This window comes from Mustela putorius, unplaced genomic scaffold (assembly GCF_011764305.1).
Source record: "Mustela putorius furo isolate JIRA1106 unplaced genomic scaffold, ASM1176430v1.1 tig00000228_pilon_pilon_pilon, whole genome shotgun sequence".
In the NCBI taxonomy this organism is placed as follows: domain Eukaryota; kingdom Metazoa; phylum Chordata; class Mammalia; order Carnivora; family Mustelidae; genus Mustela; species Mustela putorius.
Genome location: NW_025421322.1, coordinates 18,490,221 through 18,515,638, shown reverse-complemented (window position 1 = coordinate 18,515,638; position 25,418 = coordinate 18,490,221). Strand labels below are relative to the sequence as shown.

Genomic DNA, 25,418 nt, shown 5'->3' with positions numbered 1-25,418 from the left:
GGAACATGAGAAGAAACATAAATAATTTTTCTTTTTGCAAAGACTACTTCATTACAGGCCAGCTGTAACCTTAATGATCAACAGCTGTAAGTACACTTTCAGCCAAAAGCAAAAAATTAGGAGAATAAATGGAGATTTAGGAAATAGAAGAATAGACAGGTGTTAGAAAAAATGCATTATTATTCACAGTAATAGCATAGAATATTCTGGTATAAAGTTTGTAGGAACAACATTCTTAGTATTAAAAAAAAATCTACTAGTAATCAGTACTTCAGCATTAATAATTGGTCCTTGGTTCTTAAAGTTATATCCACACTTCTAATTCTCATTGCGGTATTTTTTGCAAATGCTGTGCCAACTTGGTTGGTAATGGTCAATGCATGATCATAGATTTTTATGTTGCTATATGTACATTTGGGGAAAAATGTGCACTTATTACTTTGGAATTAGTAAATATTCTTTGAAAAATAGTTTCTGACCTATTCTATTCTTAAAGAATTACAGTAAATTACAGTAAATTGTTTACTATTTAATCACACATTTTTCTGCTCAGAAAATTAAAGTGAGAACTGTAGCTTTAAGAGCTTTGATTTTTCTCAAATAAAAGCCAAATTAATAATTTTATGCTATCCTTCAGGATATCGGAAAGATCTACTTCAACAAATTTTGAATATTCCTGAACACTTTTATGACACATTTGAAATTTTGCTGGGCATTTTTTCTACTGTACTAATTGTTTACTTAAAGGAACTGGATCCCAAATATCAAGTAATAAAAGCATCGTTTCCAAGAACGCTGCAAATAATTCCCTTCCTGATTTTAAAACTGTAATCTCCCCATAGGTTCTCCAGTTCACTGGATATTTTAAAAGATAGTTGTTTATAAGAACTTTCAATATGCAAATGTGGGCACTCTAAATTGTTGCTAGTCAGTAAATATTACTGGGGAGTTATTCTATGCCTAGCCATTTCAGGTTGATGCAATAAGCAAAATCTGTTCTATAATTTCAAATAGCTCTTTGAAAACAGTTATTTAGATGATAGCTTTGGGTAGAGAGTATTAACATTTCGGGGGAGTTAGGAGGTAGGATGAAGGATGGTAGGGAAGGAGTCTTTGGTAATCAACTCGTTGTTTGTGTTTATTCTCGGAACTGCCAGGTGATGATTTATACGTATATTTTCTTGTAAAACCACAGTTCCTTAACTTCCCTGAGACTTGTAGCTCTGGAAATTAAAGTTACAGTAAAGCTGCAGCACCTGCTTGAACTTCTATAAGTTCTTTGCTGGTCCCTTGGTCTCTTTCTGCAGACCCTCTGCCCAGGGATATGCCATGCTGTCTTCTGGCACTCTGGTGATGCCATGCTACCATCTTACAGCATATCGAAAACATAGTAAACACTTGAATCTCCAAAGATTCAATGGGAGCAGACTACATGACTACCCTCTTTACGCTGATGGTGCCAACTATAGCATTCCACAAAGCTACTGCCTCCAAAAAATATTCTTCTCCTCTTCATTGGAATTAGGTTCTTCTTCTGTTGAAAACCTTTTTCTCTTCACTGATTTTTGCTAGCCAAATTTTACGATAGAGTAAATGAAAGGAGGCATCCTGGACATATATTAGCATACGTTAAAAGCATATCCACTTACCTCCCCCAACCCTTTCTTGTCTATATAACAAGGCTCATAATGTCTTCCTTGTTCTTGCTATTAAAAAAAGTTTACAATTCATACTGCAAAATATTCTGGTAAAGCCTCTGGCAAATGCATACAGTAAATCAGCCCTGCCCTTGCCGGAGTTTTAATTTGCATGCCTGCGTCTCTGGAAACATTCCGGAGTCTTCTAAGAAAGCATTCCAGTGTCTGCCTCTGTAAGAGTCCATATGGCAAATGCCTCCGAGATCACAGAACTTTTCTTATTTAAGGCCAAACATATCCCCTTTATGTTTGGAGTTCTCAGTAGGAGCCTAACAAAGATTCTGGAAATTATGGGGAGGATAAAGGCCAAGTGGAGTCAAGAGAATGAAGGAAAGTGTATTGGAAGACAAAAACTCGATGTGCTGATTAAGCAGCACTCACATAATGCACATCTTGGAACAAGGTACACTTCTTGCTCTTTGCTTCAGGAAATGAGAATGGAGAGCGCATATATCAGATGATGGAGTTGATTAGGTTAGCAGTTCAATTAAAATGTTTAAATGTTCCCTCTGATACATACTGATTTTACATTTATTTTACTCAAGGGACACCTACCACGAATGTTATTTAAAATGAAAGAGCTTGCAATTTCATGAGCAGTTGATTTTTTTTTTTTTTTGAATGGGGCACTCTATGAAGGCCATGAGTGTGCAAACAAAACTTTCAAGTGTTTGCTCACCCAGCCCAGCCCTAAATGTAAAAGGCAGTCTTGACTCTGGAAAAATAAATCACAACATCACTTCTGTCTCTGAAATGCAAAATTATAACTTTGAAATCACATTTAGGACTTTGTGCTAACAATGAAGGAACTTAAAGGCAATAATGACAGGGAAGATATTTTAAGTGAGTCTTTGCCCCTTGAGACTTTGGTGGTATCCATTCATTCCACAAACATTCACCAAATGTTCTGCATCCCACTATGTGCTGGGGCGAAAGAGACGATTGCACCAGAGTTCATCCCTTTAAGAAACCCACAGAGCAGTGAGGGAGACAGACATGTAATAGATGATTGTAAAACCACAACATGACAGAGCTGGCTTCAGAGTGAAATTTCTCTTCCCACCACTACCACTAACCTGATGGGGTCAAGGGTATTGTAAAAAATAACCATTGAACCGAGTCTGAAGGCCAGGAGTTAGCCTAAAATAAATTGGTCTGGGATTGGAATGGCAAAGACACATCATGAGTATGGTTTGAAGTGGGGTAAGAAAAAGCCCGGAATGCTCTCTTAACCACACGTAGTTCTGCAGAGCTAAGTTGTGAAGAGTGAGGAATTGAGTGGTGAAGGGTGATGTTTTAGAGGCGAGCAGGCACAGGTCAGGTGATGTAGGCTCTTGAAGGCTTATTAAAGAGCTCAGATTTTTTTTTTTTTATTATACGTCTGGGCGCCTCAAACTTTGTGATTTTTTTGGTCACAGCTCTGTATCTCTATAAATAGATTTTTAAAATTTATCCTTTTGTTTAACGTCAATAAATCTACTTTGAAAAGAAACTTTATGTACGTTGATTTCAGAATGATGGATTTAAAGGGGAGTAGCTAAAAATGTGTTAGCTGACAGCAGAGAGGGGTCCTGGAGGTGGGGTAGAGATGGGTGACATAAGTCTTAGAGGGAGTCCTCATTGGGGAGATACCCAGGGCAGTGCAAAACCACACACCTGGCCCCTGGGGACTGGCAAAAAGAGGAGCTTCAAACAGAAGAGTCACAGGGACAATATTTGCAGGAGAAAATCAAGTCCGAGCAAAGGAAAAGGAGTCCTTTGCCAACATTGGGAAGATACAGTAGAATCTGCTAAAAACAAATTAAGAATTCCAGAAGCAAAGAAGCAAGGAGGGTGGTCTGCCATGAGGCTTCCAAGAAAAGACATTTATGACAAAGCCCAGGGGACTGGAGAGGCTGGGAATCTGTGGGGAGCAGGTGGTGTCGTCCAGTGTCCAGGAGAGCGACTGAGCTCAGATGGTCAAATGTTTGCCCAGTTGTTTCGATGCCAGAACTTGTGGAGCCGTTGGAAGCTCAGGCTGGTAGCAAAGTAGTTTGTAAGAGTAGTTTTTGATTGCCCTTTATCAACCCTGTCCCAGAGTCCAAGCTACAGGGAAAACTAATCCTATTAGCAGGACTGCAATATTGATTTTGGTTTTTTACCTGTCGTGTGACCTTGTGCCTCAGTTTACTCAGTAGAAAAATGGGCTTGATCATACTTCATAGAGTTGAGACAATAATTAAATGAGGTAATGCATACAAACCACCTCAAAGATTAAGTGACCCCCAATTTTAGCTAATGTGACATTGAATTTGAGTCACTTGGAATGGAACGTTTCATTCTATTTTCACTATTAAAATTTTAGTGGAATATCATTATGGAGAAATACTTAGGACATATATTATTCTTGGGTCATATACAGGATGCTTTAAATATTCCAATAACATTTTGTTTTGTTCCAGGTGCTTAAAATTATATTTGCTTTTGAAAGATCAAAACTGATGGGTCAAACCATCTTCACAATAAATAATTCAGTTTAATACACAAGATAGAGTATTTTTTAGCTCATATACACACCCATACCTATTTGGTGAGAACACCTATTTGGTATGTCAAATCTCTTTTTGCTATCACTGCAATATGACTAACTAGACCCCTGGGGAAATACTCACTTTTTTTTTTTTCTTTCTTTCTTTTTTTTTTTTTTTTTTTTTTTTTTTTTTTTTTTTTTTTTTGGCTATTTGCATGGCTTCCTATACAAAGTCCCACCCAAGACTTGTTCTCATATTACTTATATATATGAAAAGAATGCTTTCCATCACTCAGAAACACAGTAAAGCCCTCAAATATTTTTCCATGAGCCAACTCTTAAAGACCTCTTAAGGGAAACAAATATTAGAAAGAGAATGAATATTACAGATAGGCAGACAGGATGGAAATTAATGATGACTGATTCAAAGGGTAATATTAGGGGACCTATGGGAAAAAAATTAAAAGAATGGATTCTCCAGGCTTCCTTGCCCTCACCCTCTACATTTCCTTGCCTCTCTCAAGTTTCTCTGCCATCCTTAATCTTGTTATAAAATTACTGGTCAAATATGGAAGGATGAGTAGAATAGAAAGCATTTTCTCATTGTCATCTCTCAATGCCATTGACTATCTGAATGATCACCATGTTCTTAGCTACTGCCCCATGGATCAAGTCCAAGGAAAGACGTAAGAATTGGTGGAACAGTGCACTCAACTTATCTGTGTTTCAGAAAATGCCACTAAGCAATCCAAGTTTCCAGAAATTACTTCTTTTTTTTTTTTTTAAGATTTTATTCATTTGACACAGAGAGAGATCACAAGTAGACAGAGGGACAGGCAGAGAGAGAGGGGGAAATAGGCTCCCTGCCAAGCAGAGAGCCTAATGCGGGGCTCGAGCCCAGGACCCTGTGATCATGACCTCAGCCGTAGGCAGAGGCTAAACCCACTGAGCCACCCAAGCACCCCTTTCCAGAAATTACTTCTATGCAGATTCTTACTATTCTCCAAACTGGCACTTTAAGAAAATAGTGAAATGTATTGTCTTTGTTCCCATGCCTTTCTTTTCAGACTTCTGATATCAAATATTTTAAAGTCTTACAAGGATTTTCCTGCCAGGAGAAAAAGTGATCTGATGAATTAATTCACATTGAAATCAGTGTGACTAAATGAGTTTATTCTCCCTGGGGTATATTTCAAGTGTTGTTTGAAAAGGATGAATCACTAATAATAAAACTTTAGAGAAATTTTATTGAAAAGAAGATTTCAGCCATCCTTAATTTTTCATCTTCTCTACCTATCCATAATATCTATTCACTTTTCTGTAGTTGGTTCCCACATAGTCCTTCACCTATATGTGCATAATCCTAAAGGCAATATTAAGTTTATTTTTCCTTTTCATTTGCTACTTGATCTATATGAAAATTATACTTAAAAGCACTTTTTTCTCATAGTTGTATCATGAGTACAGTTATGCAGATTGTAGGCAAATTGTAACTACTCACTTCAGCTTGATTGATCTTTACTTATTCCTTCTCTTTCTTAAAAGTATTACCTCCAATTGCCTCCTCTATTCTAATCCCATTTTACCTTTTAAGGCAATGAAGGGAAAACAAACAATCAAAGACAGAAAAAAGAAAAAGAAAATCCTCACTTGAACTTATTTGTATCTGAAACATAGAACAGCAAAATACATTTGCTTTATTTTTTTTTTAAAGATTTATTTATTTATCTATTTGACAGAGAGAGAGAGAGCACAAGGAAGGATAGCAGCAGGGAGAGGGAGAAGCATGTTCCCTGCAGAGCAGGGAGCCCAACGCAGAGCTGGATACAGGGCTGGATCCCAGGACCCAGGGATCATGACCTGAGCTAAAGACAGATGCTTAATGGACTGGCACCAGGCCCCCCGTGCTTTAACCTCAATATTTAAAAAGTGAGTATTTGTTCACTGTTCATAGAATTTTATGAATGCTTGCTATTATTGAATATGAAATTCCTATCATGGAGAATTGTAGTCAGTACTCTTCATGAAAAAGAGAAAATAGATCGTGGGATGGTTTTATCCCATAGGGAAAAATTATAAGAACTTTCCGAGGAGAAATGTATGTCCATAATTTGTGTTTGTCAAATAATAGTTCCCAGGGAAGAGTAGAATAGTGGGGAGTAGAAATGGCATCTTGCTTTGGCCTAAACATCAGCTGTGGGATTTTAGCTAAATTATGGGGAATGTACACACATGTACCAAAAAATAATCTTGTCAAATATCACATCCTTCACGATGGTACTAAAGATGCATTTGATGGGTTTTTAGTTCCCTAAATACTGTCCTCATCAGAACCTCTGTGCATTAGTTATAATGTTAATTTTAAATGAGACCAAACTCTTTCATTTCAGATTTTTCAAAGTTTATTTCTAAATGTTCATGGGATGCAGGAAAGATGTATGTTGGGGACAAGATGGTGTACCAGGATCTGAATTCACATGGAAGAAAAAAAATACAGATATTTATATGCCCATCACAGTTCAATCAAATCATGATTCCTGGGAGTGGGAGGACTAGAATCTACATTGTAACGTAATAACTGCTCCCTGGGTGGTTTTCATGCCTCTGTCTCACTCCAATACAGATCTAGAATTTACCACTTCTCGCAGCTACCCTCTGCTCCAGACCCTCATCATCTCTTCCTGGATAACTGCGACCATCTCCTAACTTGTGTTCTTGGCCACTTTTACTTAATTATCAGAACAGCAGTCAGTGACCCTGACATAACACAAATCAGATCATGTCACCCTTCCACTCAGCACCTTCCCAAGGCTGCCCCTCTTGCTCAGAGTTCTATCTTCAAGTGCAGGACCTGTGAGAGGCTTGGCACACTCCGGCCCCTCATGAACTCACCGACCAAATCTCTTATTTCCATCCACCACTGATAGATCAGCCACAGCCTCGCTGGTCTCTTTGCTTCCTTTATCTCTCCCCTCTTCAGAGCCTTTGAACTGTCTATTCCTTCTGTTGGGAGAACCAGAGTCCACTAGAACGTCCCACAGTGATGGAAATGTCCCCACACAGGGCTGGTAGCCACTGTATTTGAGCAGTATAGGTTAAGAGTCGTTACCCCTTAGATAGCCTCTTTTCTCTTCCCTTGTGGGTTTTTAATGTCACTCTACCTCAAATTCCAGCACCCTTAGTATTTTCTGTCCCCTTTCCTGATTTTTTTCCCCTTAGCATTTATTGCTACTTACTATACCTTATGTTTATTAATTTTCTATTTAGTGCATTTGCTTCGCTACCATGTAAAGTTCTGCAAGAGTTGGGGAATTATTTTTCTTGGTTTGTATTGTTTTTATTTTGTTTTGTTTCCATTCACCGTTGCTTCTCTAAGAACCTAGAACAGTATCTGGCACAAAGGAGGTTGCCTCAAAATATTTGCTGAATGAGTGAGTAAATGATTAGTCACTAATACTTCGTAAAACAGTCATTATGGCATTTTGTGTTGGTAGTGTCACTTGGTGGTAGTATTGGGAGAAATGATGGAATAAGTCAATAAGTCAAAATTCCTTACTCTTCTGAGTTTTGAAATACCCAAGCCCAAGGAGGAACTACCAGGATTTCAAGCACTAAGTCTTCCTGATATTGTAAATTACTACCCAGGCCTGTGCAATGTCGGTAGAGAAATTTTTCTCTAGCTGGGAGTGCACACTTTCTTTTTTCTCCAACTATTTATTTGCCAGTAAAAACAAAACAAAACAAACCTTTCAGGTTGGAGCCACAAAGAAATTCTTATTACTAAAAACAAGGAAACACACAAACACAAAGAAATTACTCCATGATCACTTCCTGTCTTAAAATATCGCACTTACCCTCTAAGCCGCCACTACCTAGAAGTTTATTATCCAATGTTATGCTCCCTTATGTTGGGCTATATCACAAGAGAGAAATCAAATTGACAAAAGCATACATCTCTTACAAAGATGCATAGAATTTTATTATATCCAATAAAAGCTCTGAATGACTTCCAAAGAGCCTGAAATAATATATCAATTAAAATTTCAAAATAAATCCTTTGGCATTAACAGTCTGAGCGCTCAGGTGGTGTTTCTAGGAGGAATGGAAGAGCACGAGGGACAAACCACAAACTTTTCACCCAAAGCTGGACGTGATCTTGCTAAGGAAATACTAGGGACGGCGCTTAAGTTTGATTTTATTTCCCTGGATACTGAATGCAGTACGTTTTTCATGGTTGGTCTTGGGAGAAGTATGCCTAAATGTACTGAATGTGCCTGTGATTGTCGTAGGATGTGGGCAGTCCTTATGTCGGCACTTGTAACCACGCTCACCCCGCCCCTCCCCCACCCAGGAAAAAAGAGGAAAAGTCTGACACACGCCCTCAAGCTATTTTACCGTGATTACCAGCAGGTTAAGCACGACCCTCTGAAGCCGACGGTCGATTGCCAGTCTGGTAGAAGGGAGTGTTATCCTTGCTCTCACCCACTGAATATGCTTTAGATACTTCTCCTGCCAGCTTATCACTCCAGGTTCATGCAGTGCCCCGGGTATCACAGAGCAACTGAGTAACTGAGGCCGTCAGACAGCCTCTCCTTTTCCAACCTTTCCCTTTGTACAGAAAACTTGTTCTGTTTTCATATAGTTCTCATTCAAGAACACAGCACAAGGGAATATGATGGGACCTTCCGACTCCATCAAAATTAAAATCGTAACAGTATGTAAGATAAATGATTAGCAATACATGTAGTTTCCAGAGTAAATCATGTCTGTTTTCACCACTTAGCATATTCTCGCATGAAGCAGAATCCTATTTTGTTGAGCCAAACAAAACACAACAAAAAATGTTAACTTTTGTTCATCTTAAACTGTCACAAATGTGCACTGCCCGGCATAGTCCGGTCACAGTGCTAGTTCACGTTGGAACTTATTTTTGGGAATCTGCACTTACTAAGAGTGGAGGATGCTTGAGGGCACAATGTCATTTATTGAAGCTTAAATGTGTTCAGATGAAATAGCCAGGTGTCATGGAGTAGAATAAGCAGGGAACAAGAAAAGGGAGTTCAAGTTCAGCCCAGCCACTCACTGTGTCATCTAGGGCCAGTTTGAATTCGGGTTTCTAGGTCTTCCTCCTTTGGATGGTTCATTTAAGGATAAAATGTAACATAGATAACATAGCTGTTACCCTGTGGATGCTAATAACTCATGGATATCATTATCATCATTATCATTTTTAAATTGTACAATGAAAAGGCATTTAAGAGAATGAATTCTTGGGGAACACAAGAAGGGGATCCACATCAAAGTGTGAACAGCAGTTGTATTTCCATGATAGAGAAGGCTTTTTTCTAGTTTCCACATTTTCCTGCATTTTCTTTAATAAATTTAGTTTCACCATTAAAGAAAAGAATTGTTTCAGCTTCCCTAACTGCAAATTTCTTCTAAGATTACTGATGTGCTCCAGTAGGAAAAGATAATCCAAATTATATACCGGTTTACATGAAATGTGGAAGTACTTTTTAAACATTTCATATGAGAAAAATGTCCAATTTAATTTGCCAGTCTCGTTCCCTCCTTAACGTTTTTTAAATCCCCCTGAATCTGAAGGAAAACTAGCTCTGACTTAGAAGTGAAAATTTTAAAAGACCTATTTGACAAAGAAATGTTGTTCTAAAGTGTTTAGAAAAAATTTTCTTCTTTGAAACGAGAAGTTCCTTTTTCACCAAGATTGAACAAGCTTCTATCCTGAAAACCACAAGATCTGAATAAAAAGTCTGAGCAAACCATTCTTCGTGTTCTAGTCCCTGCCTCAAAACGCAACGAGTTAAAATTTTCACAAGCAGCAACTCCCAATTCAGTGAAACCGTGCAGATTCACACCTGGAAATACTCCAACCCACATTTAAGATCACTTCATTTTTCTATGTTTAGGATTCAGAAATCGTGTTTTTTTTTTTTTTTTTTTAAGTGGGAAACTTTCCACAGTGAATATATGATTTCTTACGTGCATATTGTCTTATAGGGGCCTCAGGGAAACTTCCCGCCGAGATTTCGCCCGGCTCACGTTCTGCCATTTCCCCCTATTCATTTCTCCACTCAAGCTCCTTTCTCTTTCACCTGGTTTATTTATTTATTCTTTTTTCTTTTTGGTTTTTTTCCTTTGTGGAACATGTTACAGTGTGTCTTTGAGTTTGAAAGAAAGTTTAAAAAATGGAAAGAAACAATGGAAGAAAGAAAGGCAGGAAAGGGGGAAAGAGGGAACAAAGTAAAAAGAAGAAATCCAAGAGAAAAAAACCTTTTCCTCGTTCTTTCTGCTCGTGATTATCTCAGCCTTCAGTGGCTGGCCAGCGCAGACTTGCATGTGGACTAGAAAGCCTTAGTACAAAGATTCAGTGAAAATCTTCCAGGAGGTGAGGAAAACGGACTGCCCTTTGGACCTTCTTACCCCCACAGCAAAAAGACAAACAGGTCTTCTTCAACTCCTCCATTTTCAATCTCCTCAACTCCACTATGGCTATGAGGCAGTGCTCTTCTCTCAAAGGATTCCCCCCCACATCCACACCCCACCCCCGACCCCTTGGGGCACCATCATTCCTGTCTCTGTGGCGTTGAGGAAATGACGAAGTCTTGTTTTGCCCATTTTTTCAACCTTTGCATCATACTAAGACACCGAGTGAGCTCTCTTAGGCCTGCCCCAGAAAGTGCCAAATAACTCCTTCAGCACACGGAAGGGGGTGTATTTTCCCTTCGCCACTCTATTTATCATATCTTTCCTTAGGAGAGAAATCTAAACATCCCTAGTCACCTGGAGTCTTCCACGGAATGGAAAGAGCTTCGCTAATATTCTCCACAGAACCCTCTGATTTCATTCACAACGTGACACAAGAGCCCAGAGTTGTACTTTTTCGGCCATTAATCCTCCTCCCAACATGAAGCAGTCATTAAAGTGGTTACTTACCAGCTCTCACTGGTGAATAGGACAGAAAGGAGTAGAAAGGAAAATTGGCAGGGTCCGCGACAAGCGATAGCCACATCTGGGAATAAAGACCCTGCTCTTCTGACTATTGGGGAAATATTTCCCCCGTGTCAACACGCAGCCCACGGGGCAGAGGTAATTTTACCATTTTATGACCTACTGTACTTGGCATCTGTTCTGGCACGGGCGACTGCGTCTATTTTGGGGATCAGTTGTGTATTCCCAGATTGCCATTTTCCTCTGCCTTTCACTCTGTTAAATATTCTACAGTATATTATCACTTCATTTTACTTCAGTTATTTCCTCTGACAGTGGTGTGGGGCAGTCTGGACTCGGAGTCACTTCCTCTCTCAAACTCAATCTGTCTAAATGTCAAAAAGGAAAAATAAGTAGAACTCTTTAAAATCCTAGCAATCTGGCATTTCTGAGGAAATATTTGATAGGTGTTGCATTTCTGAAGCTCTGTTTGCTGGAGGCAAGGGCAGGGAGGGGAGACACATGGGGTTGAAAATACTGTTACATTCGTGTTTAGCTTTTTCCAAAAAGTGACATTTTGTTCTTAAAAGCCCCAGCTGAAAAAGCAGAGGCTCTGTTGACATGAAGATTTGTTTGTTTGCTTGTTTAGAATAGTACTTCTCTCCTCACCTTCACTCACGGAGTCAAGATCTGAGACACCTGCCAAGGAATGTGGGCAAATGACTTAGTCAACAGTTTGATAGTGTTCACAAGGCCGAGAGATTGTCTGTGATGTCTCTCCCCTTCCTCTCCCCTCCTTGGTTGTCTCTTCCTCCCCCCTCCCCTTTCCCCCAACTCTCTCTTTCCATCCTGAAGGATTGTCAAATCTCATGACGGGAAAGGACAAATCTTGGAGAAGGCCTTGTTGAAGGTTTTGCTACTTACTTTTTATGGTGGCATTGCGTATTTTCAAGCCTTTTCAGACCATCTTAAGTAAAGGCTATCAGGAGAGAAATTAGACATGACTTCACTAGGTCAACAAAATTCAGTGATAACGTCTTACTCTGTGGAGGACTATCTGACATTAATGAAATGTGCTACCTAACAGGACGGCTATTGAGTAATATTCAAGAATGCTCCTGGCCTTGGAAACAGCAGTGGATCTACCAATAATGCTGAATAACACGCCACACAGAAACAGGATGTGTCTGTTGCACCACAGATTTCATAACTTTTAAAAGTCAGGGTAGCCTTTTATTCCTTTCGTTGTTTCAGAAAAATAAGGGGGGGGGGGCGGGGGTAAGGATAGTCTGACAGCAAGGTTGGTGTGAGGGGGAGAGGAGGGCAGGGCATATAAGGTTGGTTGAGAGCCCACAACATGTATCAGGCACAAAGCTAGGCTTTTAATAGATAATAATTCATTTCACTGTCAGGCCATCTCTGGGAGCTGTTTTTCCCTGCATTTTAAAATTGGAGAAACTGAGGCTTAGCCAAAAATAACAATTTGCCTAAGATTACAACACTAATAAATAGGAGAGCCAGGATTTTTTTCCCCTTCCTTATTGCTAAAGTCCATGCACTTTCTATAACTCTGAACCTGGATCTCAAATTTGTGTTGACCTGGCTTTTGCTTCTACCTTCTCCCCCACCCCTGCCTCTCCCCTCCCCCCTCCTTCTCCTCCTCCTCCTTCTTTCTTTAGAGGCTTGCCTGCTCTCTAAGGTTTGTAGCAGATTGTCAGCCTTCAGAATAATTGCCCACTCATCTGGCTAGAATGCATGCAAGGCAAAAGGAAAATGTATTCTGGGTTAGGAAAATCATCACTTATTTCATTTTCTGTATCCCAGGGACAAAGGCATTTTGGCAAAAAAAAAAAAAATTGGGGGTAGTCTAATAAATATTTTCAATTCATTTATAAGTTGAAAACAATATTATGAAATATTTGAAAACTTTAAGCTATTTTGCATTTAAGGACATTATCATCACTAGATAGTTGTTGATTTTTAAGCATTGGAAAACAAGGAGGCTATATGAAAATATCAGCCAAAATCATGTATTCAGTTTCAGAAGATTACAAAATAAAATGATCTTTTTCTGTATTTAAAAAAAAAAAAAAGGAATCTGTTGCTTTGAAAATACGCAGAATTTCCCGAGTTCAATTCATAGGAAGTATGAACCTGGTTTTTAGTAAGTCATTCAAGTATGTTTTTAAATCAATGAAATTCCGACAGAATTTCATATTTTTTTCAGGTTTAATAGGGTTTTGATCAAGAATTTAGGGTCTCTTCCTACTCTTCCAATGTGGGGTTAATTTCCAGAAGAACTGCGGATAATTCAGTTATCTTTTCTGAAAGAAACAGGGTTGTCTGTTGTTCTTTGTGAGTTATTCCTTAATCCGACAGGAACAAGCCTCTTCCTTTAGACTTGCCTGGCAGAAGCTGGATATTCGAGCCTAATTTTTGGCTCTTTTATCCATCCATCTTCCTCAATGGCATGCCTGTACTTTGGATGTTTTCTCTTTTATTGGAAGCATTCTGTGTCTACATGTTCAGGAGACCATAGTTTAGCTTAAGAAGGGCAGAGGCAAGGATCATAGAGAGATCTGACCCTTGTATACCGTATACTCTGTGACAAAAAATATTTCTTAAGAAAACTCCAATAACAGAGACATTTAGTCTAATTTGGCCATAACATTAAGGACAAGGCAAGAGCAATTTACCCCATTACTTCTACTTTTACTTTGATTAAAGGTGGTCTCTTTGAACACTCTTTAGTATCTTCTGATGTCATACCTAAACATTTTTTTTAATTAAATTTTTTTTAAAAAAATGCATGATGTAACAAAAACCCTAAGACTTCAGATAAAATAATTCCAGAAGGCTAATGATGCTATAGACCCCAATCATTAACATATAAAAAGACTCTACAAACAGGAAAATATAGACTCTAGAATATTGAATTCTCCCTGACAATGTGGTGCAATGTGTTTTGGATAATCTTGGAGGTAGCCCTGTGTTATAGACATGGAAACTCAGTGTATACACATACAAACACACATACGGTTTTAGGTACCACACAGAGACATACATAAATGTCATATATGTATGTGCATATTTTATATATACAACATCTTATTGTTAAGGCAAATAGAATTAGGAACCAAATAGTGAGCTTATTTAGTGGATATATGTACTCTAAAGATGCATGGCTCTGTGTCGAATATCAAGTAGGAATTATGTTTTCCTAAAGTCACTTACTGGAACAATAAAGTTGTTTTATCAAACCATCATTAAGAAGATACCTCCCTCATCCATACACCATCAGCCAAAAAGGAGTAGAGAATTCTTTGTTCCTAGCTGTGTCTCAGGAATTTGCCCACAAACCAGAGGGGCAGGGACATACCATTTCCATTTTAAACGTTTATTATTTTTTTCCAATTTGCACGTTGAAACGAGAGGGCTGTATGAATAGAAATTTACGTTCCTGGTATAATTCTGGTAGATATCATTCCAGTGATATTTTCCATTGTATTTTATTTCTACCAGTTACTCAGAATTCTTTAGAAAAGCCACACTGCACTCATTAGCCAGCCTCCAGCAAGGAGGAGAAAAAGGCCACGGTTTTCTATCAGATTCATAGAAAATGGTTCGTTTCAGGGAAGAAAGAACCTTGAAGTATTTGCCAAGAATGTAAAATTCCTGTTGTAGCTGGAGTTCAAGCATCTTCTTGGTGATTCCTGTGTAGGGGGCGAACGAGAAATGGAAAGTGAAAGATGAAAAAAAGAAGAAGAATAGTGTATATTTCAAGGGAGCTACATGGGGAAACCGAACAGCCATGATGATCTGTGGCAGATCACCTAGCGTTATGCCTGGGGATTATATGTGACCTCAGGTGTTCCTGAAACCTGGATTCTATTATTTGGAACTGCAATCAAATTGGGTTTCGCTTATCTGCGGTATTTGCCAATATCTGCCGGCTGCCACAAACTGTGCTGGGTGCTAGGGGTACAGGAACAAGTGTCTGCTGTCACAAAGATCACACTCTTGTGCAAGAAAAAGCAGTTAAACAGAATGTTCTGATTGGAAGCCGTAAATAAGAGAACAGCTTGTGCTAAAAGCACTAAGTCCAGTGAGGTTAAAGGGGATGATCCAAGAACACTTCGCAAAAGCATGACACCCCTACCGAATGTTCTAGGATCCATAAAGAAGGGAAGGGTGTACCAAGCTTAACCAGGAGGAAAGATCAGAAAACCTCAAGTGGTTGATGGGTACAGGGGTGCGGGGTGCCTTGCTTGGGAAAAGGTGAGAGAGTTGGTCCTAAATGGTAGACAGGGGTCCGATTGGTCCCTTGCATACCCCAGTCTGGGAAGCTTTGAAGGTCGATTGAAGGATTTTAAATAAGGCAGTGACATGGTTCGATCACTTTTCTTCCTCAATATGATTAAAGGCAGGGTGGAGAAGCGTGGAAGGCGGCACTAATTCTTCATAAGGGAGACAGATTCATCTTCATATCCATTGTTCAGAGCAAAGTCACCACAGAGGTGGAGGCCCACACGTGGTTTCTTGTCAGGAGCATTTATTATCAGAAAAAAAAAAAATTCTGCTCGGGAGTTATTCACGAATGGCTGTGGAAGAATCACACACACTCTATGTTCTCAGCTCAGATTGCTGTCCGGCCTCATTGATCATTTATCTTTGACCCCCCCACACACCCAGCAAAGACCAGTTCTGCTTCCTTTGAGTCTTAATATGACTCAGGACCCAATATCTCATTTCTCCTAACACCCGAGTAAATCCAAAAGTCAAAATGATTTTTCAGGAGAAATCAATTTTTAATATGTTTGTTCTTTAATTAAATGTATCATTTTGTTAGCAGAACGAACATAATGACTTACCTTTATCTACTTCTTTTCCTGTTTGGGGATGTGAAGGTGGGACATAACTTACTTAAAATGGCTTTAGGCAAAGCTGTTTCCACTTTTGGCGGTCCTTCAGGACCACAGGCTAGCATCTCTGTCCTTATCACTGCAGCCTTATCAGGTCTTGGTTTCTAACAGAAATCAATACATAAGCATTTGTTTAATATATACTTCTTTCTCTAAGGCCATGCAGCACAGTGTCCTTGCTCTTAAAATGGTAGCCTCACTATATCATTTGCCAAAATAAATTAATGTTTGTGTAATTCACTAGAAAACTCGGTATCTTAAAATTTGTAAATTCATCCGTGAGGTTGGAACAGAGACGTGACCTTTCAAAGTGCCCCTTTACTAAGAATATCGCTTCTTTAGTTATGTTTCTTTTCTGTCCCAGAAAATGTGTTTTCTTCGTTTTGAAGAGAATGCCATAACGACTTTGCTGATCGAGTCAGAACACTTAAGTCAGGCCACTTAAGAAGGTAATTGGGAAGATGTGATTATGTTTAAAGGTAGAAAGGTAGCTCCCAAAGGTCAGTATTTTCAGTAATCATACTTTCTAATTAGTTTTCCAAACCATTCTTATTTGCATCAGAATACAAAATACTGGTGGCATATTTACTTCATGCACCAAATAGGACTTTTTTTCTGAATCTTATTTCTTCTTCCCTTGACTCTCTCTTGTGCTTCTGTACTACCTCATCCTGTTCCTTCACTTCCCTTTTGATTGTCTCTTCCCCTTTTCAATGAGTTTTTTAATGTCATTGTGCAGTTAGTAAAAATATCCAGAATGTATAAGACTCCATGCTAGGAACTTGACACATATTATCCCTTTTCATCCTCACATAAAGCATGCAAGATGGGTATTACATCTCCATTTTTTTTTTTTTTAAACAAAGAAAATGAAGAATAGTTAAGCAATTTTCCCATGGTCATAAAAAACAGACAGGCTCATCTGACTCTATACCAATGTGCTGTGTGTTCCAACCCTTCCCCTCCCAAAGCACGATCACTTACACCATCACATTTTTGTAAATCTTTGTTAATTCAGCATATCGTATGAGCTCCTCTGTTTGATTTCTTAAAAACCTTTTCTAATTTCTTCCAGTTGAACTAAAATAACTGGAATGGGGGGTAGACTGGGTACCAGGCACCATTCCAGGCACTAAGGATGGCAAGAAGGCTAAGGCGTTCAGCCTAGATCCCTGACCTCTTCACATCTGATTGCTCAAGTCAGTGTCTCCCTTGCCCTTCATTCATGCCATATTCTTTCTCATTCTCTTACACTTATTCTCCATATCCTGTCACAAGTTCCCTTTCATGTTTTCAAATTATATTCTTCTTTCAAGGCCTAATTCAAAACTCACTTCTTCCATGAGGTTTCCCTGGTCTTTGGTGAAATCGTTGCTACCTCCTACTTTACTCTTGGTATCTGCTTGTCTCCTATCTGTTCTTTTGGTCTATCTCACCAGCAAGATTGTAAGCTGTGTTGAACACAGGAACTTGGGCGCTCCCTTTTTTCCCCCGACTTCTTACATAGCACCCAGCCTGCAGTAATTACCGAGTTAATCATCCTGTCTATCCATTAGCAGTAGGCAGAGAAAGCAATAGTGACCTGATAGAATCTGACTCATAGCCTAGAATTACTGGAACTTTCTCTCCACATTGCTGAGTAGAGAGCCTTGGCCAGTATCATGAATCACAGAATATCATCAAATTAATCCTCCCCATAAGAAAACAAAACATTTAAAATATTAAAAAGTATTATAAATCATAGAAGGAGGCCTCATGAAACATGGGCCATGCTCCTAGCCGTAACATTTCCAGAGCTTGCATAAGCCAATACACATTGTCTTCACCTAGAGAATGAAAATAATTATGTCTAACTATTAAATTTGATACATGGAAGGCCCAGAATTAAAATTCTTATGACTTAAGTTACTTTAAAATAAAAAGAAAAATACAAAAAAACTCTTGGAACCCTCACTGTAATACTGTTTTAAATCAGGCAGTTTTCTCTATGAAATTCGCTGAGAAGATGGCTTCTGAGATAAAGAAAGCACGTGGCAGTAAGACTCCAGTTCAACAGCGATGAATGAACGCCCACTGTGGCAATGCCACATGCAAAGCTATAGGGGATAAAGCTTGAGCAAGACAGCCTCCCTGAATTCTAGAAGGGATGGTCTTAATGCCTCCTATTGATATTAGATATTCTGTGAAGAGTGTTACCGGAGTAGGGAGTGCTGTGGTGTTTGAAAAACTGCCCTGGGGAGAGGAGTCTCCACATTTATTCCCACAACACAGATCTCACAGGGAGGATCTGAGAAAAGTTGAAGAACATTAAAATCTTACAAAACAACTAACCTTGATGTAGATATTATTATTATTTTCCTGTCCCCGCTCTCTCTGGAAACAGTGGAACTCTGGTGCCCTTTAAGTGAAAAGGTGCTCCAGGAGGTATATATAACCCCACTGGCAAAAACAAGATTCCAGGTAGGTCAGGGAACATAGTTGGCAGATTTTCTGATAATGCTATCAGCTGAAATGTCAGTTCTAAGTACAGAATCAAACATCATTCCAATATCCTGCCGGGTTATCTTTCATAGAATAAGAGAGCACTTGCAAAATTAAGCCTCAGGTTAGAGCTAGATTATATTCACTGCCCCGAATTTCTGTGTAGAATACGGGAAGACCGGCAAGATGAGCCCTTCTTCTTTGGGCAGTAGAGCTCCGGATGTGCCCACGAGCGTTCCCGTGTTAAATGGCCACACAAGACACGCAAGATGGCCATCCCTTGTGTCTTTGCACAGTACATTAACCACAGTAGGTTTTCCTCTGGTTCTAGATTGTCAGAGAAATGAATTTAATCGACTCTAAAAGGGGCCAGCAATAAGGCTTTTTTGTGATTGAGTTCTACCGTTTTTGCCTGGTAAGAGGGATTATACCCTTTCATGTGGCTGCGAAGTAGATGTTATGCTTGAGAAGAAGTTTCAGCCATTTCGAAACATGTCTTTTCTTTCCCAGTGACCCTCCTGCACTCTCCTGTTAAGATTCTGAAATAAGGAAGTTAACAGGCTCGGAGATCCCACTGTTTCCTATTTCTATTTCCAGTAATAGCTCTCAGGGCTGCTTTGTCACCAAGACTCACAGAATTGAATGTGATTGCAGCAAAAGGTACTAGGAGTAGAAAATGAATTCCTTATGTTGAAAGGAGAAAAATGTGTGGGTGCTTTAGGAATGAGGTTGTAGACAATGGCGGACTTTTCAACAGCGTATTACAAAGGGATGGCAAAACTGACAGATGATCAGGCAATTGACATAATTTTTTGAAAATAAAAAAGCTGATTTTTCCAATTTATTATGGCTTTCATGAATTTTCCCTTTAAACGGCTGCTTATATTGCTTATGAAAAATTTACGTGCAATCTATTTTGATGTGTTTTGTCAGTAAAATTTCATAAAGCAATATGAACTCATATAAAGTCAACTTACCTTGTAGTTTTTTTCTCCAGGAAGTCAAAGTCCTTGGCTCCAATCTTAACCGATGATGCTTATTTTTTAAAAAGACATCCAATTATCTATGGCTACTCAATCAAAATTGAAATGGAGATGTCATTTGAGAGTTGGATGTTTAGTGACCTAACGAATTCAGAGAAAACTTTTGGGAATTTGGACAATTATCTCTCAGAATGTGCCCTATATTTTAGTCCAGGGCATATATCTAAAATACTTTGTGTCATCTTTCTGCCATAACCAAGCTTTTCTTTTTCTTTTTTTTATATTGAAACTTTTCAAAATTTGAGAATATATTCAGTGGCGTTGCATGCTACACAATGGTTAGGTTAGAAATTCAGCTTAGAAAATCAAAACTTCTATGTAGAAAAACGATCAGTTAAAGCTTCTTACATTCCCCAGGAATATAATAAAGTGTGTATCCTTTATATAAACAGCCTTCTACAATAAATATACATATGTATACTACAGAGTTCAGTATTTGAAAGTGAATGTGGTAAAATATACGTAATCCTTGTTAAATTTACCATTTTAACCATTTTTAAACGTACAGTGCAGTGGAATTAAGTACATTCACATTGTTGTACAATCATCACCACCATCCACCTCAAGTTTTTTTTTATCTTCCAAAACAGAAACTACGTACCCTTTAAGCAATAACTCCACAGATGCCCCCACCTTCGGGCAACTACCATTCTACTCTCTGTGCATTTGATTATTCTAGGTGCCTCGTGTTCTAGAATCAGACAGTATTTGTCTTATTGTGACTAGATTCTTTCTCTAAGTATAATTTCCTCAATTTTCATCCAGGTTGTAGCATGTGTCAAAATACCTCTCCTTCTTCAGGCTAAATAATACTCCGCTGTACACGTAGACCACATTTGTCGATCCATTCATCCCGCCAACGGGTTGGGTTGCTTCTACCTCTTGGCTGTTGTGAATCAATGCTGCCTTGAACCTGACTATACAAATGTGTGTCAGAGTTCTTGTTTTCAATCCTTTTGAGGACAAATCCAGAAGTGAAATTGCTGGACCATATAGTAATTCTATTTTTAATTTGCTACGGAACCCCCATCCTCTTTCCATAGAGGCTATACCATTTGACCTTCCCACCAGCAGTGGACAAGGATGCCAGTTTCTCCAATCCCTGTCAACTCTTCTTTTTTTTTTTCCCCCATTCTATTTCTTTCCTATTTTCTCCCCCTTTGGTAATAGCCATCCTAATGGGTGTGAAGTAGTATTTCATCATGTATTTCCTTAATGATTTGTGATATTGAACATCTTCTTAGTCATTTGTGTATCTTTCTGGGAGAAAGGTCTTTTCAATTTCTTTGCCATTTTTAAATCAGGCTATTTGTTTTTGTGTTGTCAAATCGTAGGTAAATGGATACATTTTGGGGTTGTTTTTTATTTTTTTTAAATTTAAATTCAATTAGCCAATATACAGTACATCATTAATTTTTGATATACTGTTCAAAGGATGTATTTTTAATTACAATATGTACATTGGAATAAGTCAAATGTATATGATCCCATTATAATGTATTCTGAGAAAATTCTGATTCAGGAACTTGAGGCCTATTGACATATGACAAAAACGTCCAATGCTTTAACATTATACCTGGTGTTCTCAATAGTACAGAACACATAGTGGGAAAAGAAGAGATCTAAGTAGAAGAAGAAAGAGGCAGAAACCACTGAATGGCTCATTCAGGCAAATTTGCCAATCGTTACATGAGTTTTGATGGGTAAGTTACAGATTGGGGAAGAGAATGACTCATTTTTCCATTCCTGATGCTTGTATTACAAAAGATATTGTATGCGTTCACCTACTTACCAGCAGTGAGCACCTGAACATAATAGATTGTTTGGGGAGTATGCTTTAATGTCGTCAAGCCAGGCTGACTTCTCAGTTGCTAGGCTGTGCAGAAACAGCCTCAGACTGTCTTCACAGAACAGGTCACTGTGACCTCTAGTGTTCTGACTCCACCTCTGAAATCCCTCCTCTAGCTATGGAAGTTCTGCCAAACCCTCTTGACAGTAAAACCTACAACAGATTAGTCTGCCGCCACCCGCTGTTGCTACTGGTGCTGCTGTGGTTTCCCTGCTGTGTCCTACTCAACTTTGTCTGGCCCCAACTTGTCCATTAACTTGTTTCTTCTGCCCACCCTGCCTATGCTTTCCTCATTTCAACACCCCCTACAGCAGTGCTTGCGATCCCTGCTGTCATCTGTGCTGAGCACGTGTGCAAGTCACAGGGACCTGTTGCAGCAGACACTGTTGGGAACTGGGCCATGTTCCAGAAAGTGGTTGTAAGGGCTCCTTCTTCGTTTTTAAGAATAAATGAGGCTCAGGGATGATGCTGATGAAATTGTTTAGAAAAGTGGATGTGGTTCCTCTGTAGTAGGTCTAGGTCCTACATTAGAAGGATTGGACGGACTTGCCTTTCAAGTCTGGGCGGATGCACATTTGCAGGGATGCCCCGAGGACTTTCTACTTTAAACACATATAAGGCAAATCCCATTTTGAAAACTCCAAGAGGTTGTTTATTTTGCCAACACTATGAAGGTTTTTCACTGATTCACAGATTTTTTTTTTCTAACCACATTGAAATAATGCAAGTTTTTTCAGACTTTTCTCTGTTATATACTTGAAACACTGTCTATCACACATTCCTTTCTTTATTCAACACACAGTTCTGGAGTGCTTCAAAGGTACCAGACACCGTGCTAAGGAATAGGAAGCAAAGCATCATGGTGAATAAGATTATGTTCCTTGGAGTCATACATGCTTACATTGTATCCCAGCTCTGCCACTCCCTAATGGAATCCAGGGCAAGTATCTTGACCCCATTAGTACTCATTTGCGTCACTTGTAAAATGGTGAAAGTGATAGCACCTTTCATAACACAGAATAACATAGTGAGGGGTATCGGCATGTATGTATGTAAACTACTTAGCGTGATGCATGGTACAGAGTAGTAATTTAATAAATGTTTGAAATTATACTACTTAGTCTTACTCGGAGAGGTGGGATATGAAGTTTTTATCCTCAAGTAATGCATCAACTCCCATGGAGACAAGCATGGACTATATTACAGGACAGTATAAGTACTGTAGGGAAGATAGTGAGATAGAAGCTGTAATCAGGGGGCGGGCTAATTAATTCTGCATGGCAGTAGGGAGTACAGAAGTGTTTGTGGTTGGCATCTCAAAGGAGATGTTACTTGGACTGGAACTTAGCAAACAAAAAAGATTTTGCTAAATCTTTCAATGTTGTGATTTTTTTATTTGATGTGTTTCTCGACATGTCACTTCAGCCTACAGTGTCCTTTCTCCCTTCCGTTCTAAAGCCTGAATTTTATCAGTCTCTAATCCTTCAAGACCCTGTTCAAATGTCAAGTCTTCCTTGATTCCTTCCCCGATGAGTGAGTAAATTAGACATTCCTTGAAGGTATACTTGTATGCTGGGGACTGAAAATAATTTTTCTTATACAGAAATTTATTTTGGCAAGAGAATTACTATAGTGGAATATAACCTGTATTAACATGAGTGCCATCAATCATTCTCTGAGATGAGTATGATAAACATTTCCATTTTTGATCCAATTAAAGCTAGTGGAGCTGGAAAAAAACATATGGACTCCTTTTCTTTTTTTAAGTGGTATAAATTTTCAAGGCATAACTACTCAACTGATTCAGAGACAATAATATGCCAGTGGAGTTTGGATGTAATCTGCTGATATAACATAAAGGTCTTAGAACAATAAACAAAACCCATAATATAGGGAACTGATGGCATCAGGATAATTAGATCCATCAGTACATTTAGTAACAACGAAATGAAAGAAAACCACAACCCAGCAAGCTAGAGGCATATTGCTGGTCCCTTTTTGCTAAGTATCCAACTAGATAATATTCCGTGATAATGAAAATAATCAGTAAAGTTTACTGCGTAAATAACCAAGGCAAATTATACCTAAAATAATTCCAGAAAAATAAAACCCAGGAGGCAGTACACAACGTCCACCCAAATTTCTATCTTCCACAAAGTATTGCCCAAGTCCTAGTCCTGAAAATCCAAATACTGGCTCCACCAGAGACAGGATCAGATTCAGATATGAAATGATAAACATGCACCATAAGGGTTCTAACAAAAAGGCACGAGAATCTGCTGTATCAAACGTTCGCCAACAAAAAGGAAGATGGAAACAAAAAGGAAGATGGAAAAGGGGGTGGAGAGAGCTGTGGGGGTTAAAGTAGCCATAAAATGCAGCATAGGCATTTTTGCTTTGGAAATAAATGGATGGTAGATTGAATTGTACAGAAGCCGCAAACTGGCTATCTGATGTATGAATGTGGTCTGTTGACATATTTTGTGAAATAATTTTTAATTAGAAGATCTCACATGAGAGAGATTTCTTTTTCCATTTCAAAATTAGAAACATCCAAACACAGATATTTGTATTGGTCACACCCTTACCTCCTTTAACACTTCACTTTGTTTAGTGTATCAGACGTTAATGTTAAATAAATCTGGCACCTCTGAGCCTGTATTTATCCACATAATAACTGGCATAATTTAAGTAGAAGCTGCCTTCATTGGACAGTTCCCGCATCCTCCAAACTACCTCAACCCCCAGTCCTCATATGTCTGCACGCTCTTTCTTAGCGTGCCATTTAAAAACATCAGTCTTGGGGCACCTGGGTGGCTCAGTGGATTAAAGCCTCTGCTTTCAGCTCAGGTCATGATCCCAGGGTCGTGGGATCGAGCCCCATGTCGGGCTCTCTGCTCTGTGGAGAGCCTGCTTCCTCCTGTCTCTCTCTGCCTGCCTCTCTTGCCTACTTGTGATCTCTGTCAAATAAATAAATAAAATCTTTAAAAATAAATAAATAAAAACATCAGTCTTGTTCTAACCACATAGAAATCATACAAGAATCAATAAATAAACAAAATAAGTTTTAAAATAGCTATTTTAAAATAAAATAGCATAAGTTTTAAAACTTAAAACTTTATAAAAGCCCTTAATACAGGGCTTTTATACACTAGTATCTGTTTTACAAAAGAGAAATTTGAGGTTCCAGTAGGTAAGTAAAGGCAGTTACCTTAAAAAAGAACCTAAGATTTAGGCCATGATTTATCTGACCTCAAAGCCATGCTCTTCACACTTAGAATCTTAGAATTTTTATTAAGATATAACATGAGTATTTTTATCTGTGGAAAAGCTGGATTAAAATGTCTTTATAAAACCAAGGCTTTATTCATCTTAAATCTAAGCAAAACAAAGATACCTATTCTGAGAAAGAAAAAGTACCTATTTCAGGAGATTATTCAAGTATCCCTTCATAAGATCAGAAATTACGTTTGAGTTGAGGGATGGAACCAAGACACCAAACTTGTTCTCTGGGGGAATGTGCAGTCAGTGGAAACACCTGTAGACTCTTCTACTACTCACTCGTAATTCCCCAGCCAGTTCACATTTGAGGCAGTGCAATGGCAGAGGCCTGGCAAATTTAGCAGCTCTTATACCCACCGTGGAAAGAGACTAGAGTTGGGTTATTTACCTGCCAGTCATGACCTGATTGGTGCTCACCTGATAAACAGAGAAAATGTCAAATGCTACATCCCTGTTTACTCTTCTTGAGTTATATGACTTGGACTCATCTCATTTTTTATTCCTGTTTGACAGAAGCTTGGCTGTCGGGAAACTACAGTTTCCCTATGGGCCTCATCAATTGTGAAGAAAGACAGGGGACAATAATACTTCCTGTGGCCTTGATCTATAAATCCACAAAGCACCTCCCCTTGCCCCACAACCCCATAATAATATTTTCAGCTTCTGCTCATACTTGCTTTCCAAAAT

At 38.8% G+C, this 25,418-nt stretch overlaps 1 long non-coding RNA gene across 2 annotated transcripts; it reads right to left on the bottom strand.

The window, feature by feature from the left end:
- Positions 1-11,668: 11,668 nt before the first annotated feature.
- LOC123391487 lies at positions 11,669-20,248 on the bottom strand. 2 transcript variants are annotated; one of them, XR_006606205.1, is made up of 4 exons: positions 20,202-20,248; positions 16,026-16,180; positions 12,079-12,133; positions 11,669-11,853 (listed from the first exon to the last, which is right to left on the bottom strand). It is a non-coding gene; the product is annotated as an uncharacterized LOC123391487 (long non-coding RNA). The 2 variants fall into 2 exon arrangements; XR_006606206.1 differs by lacking the exons at positions 11,669-11,853; positions 12,079-12,133 and adding an exon at positions 14,542-14,867.
- Positions 20,249-25,418: the final 5,170 nt, after the last annotated feature.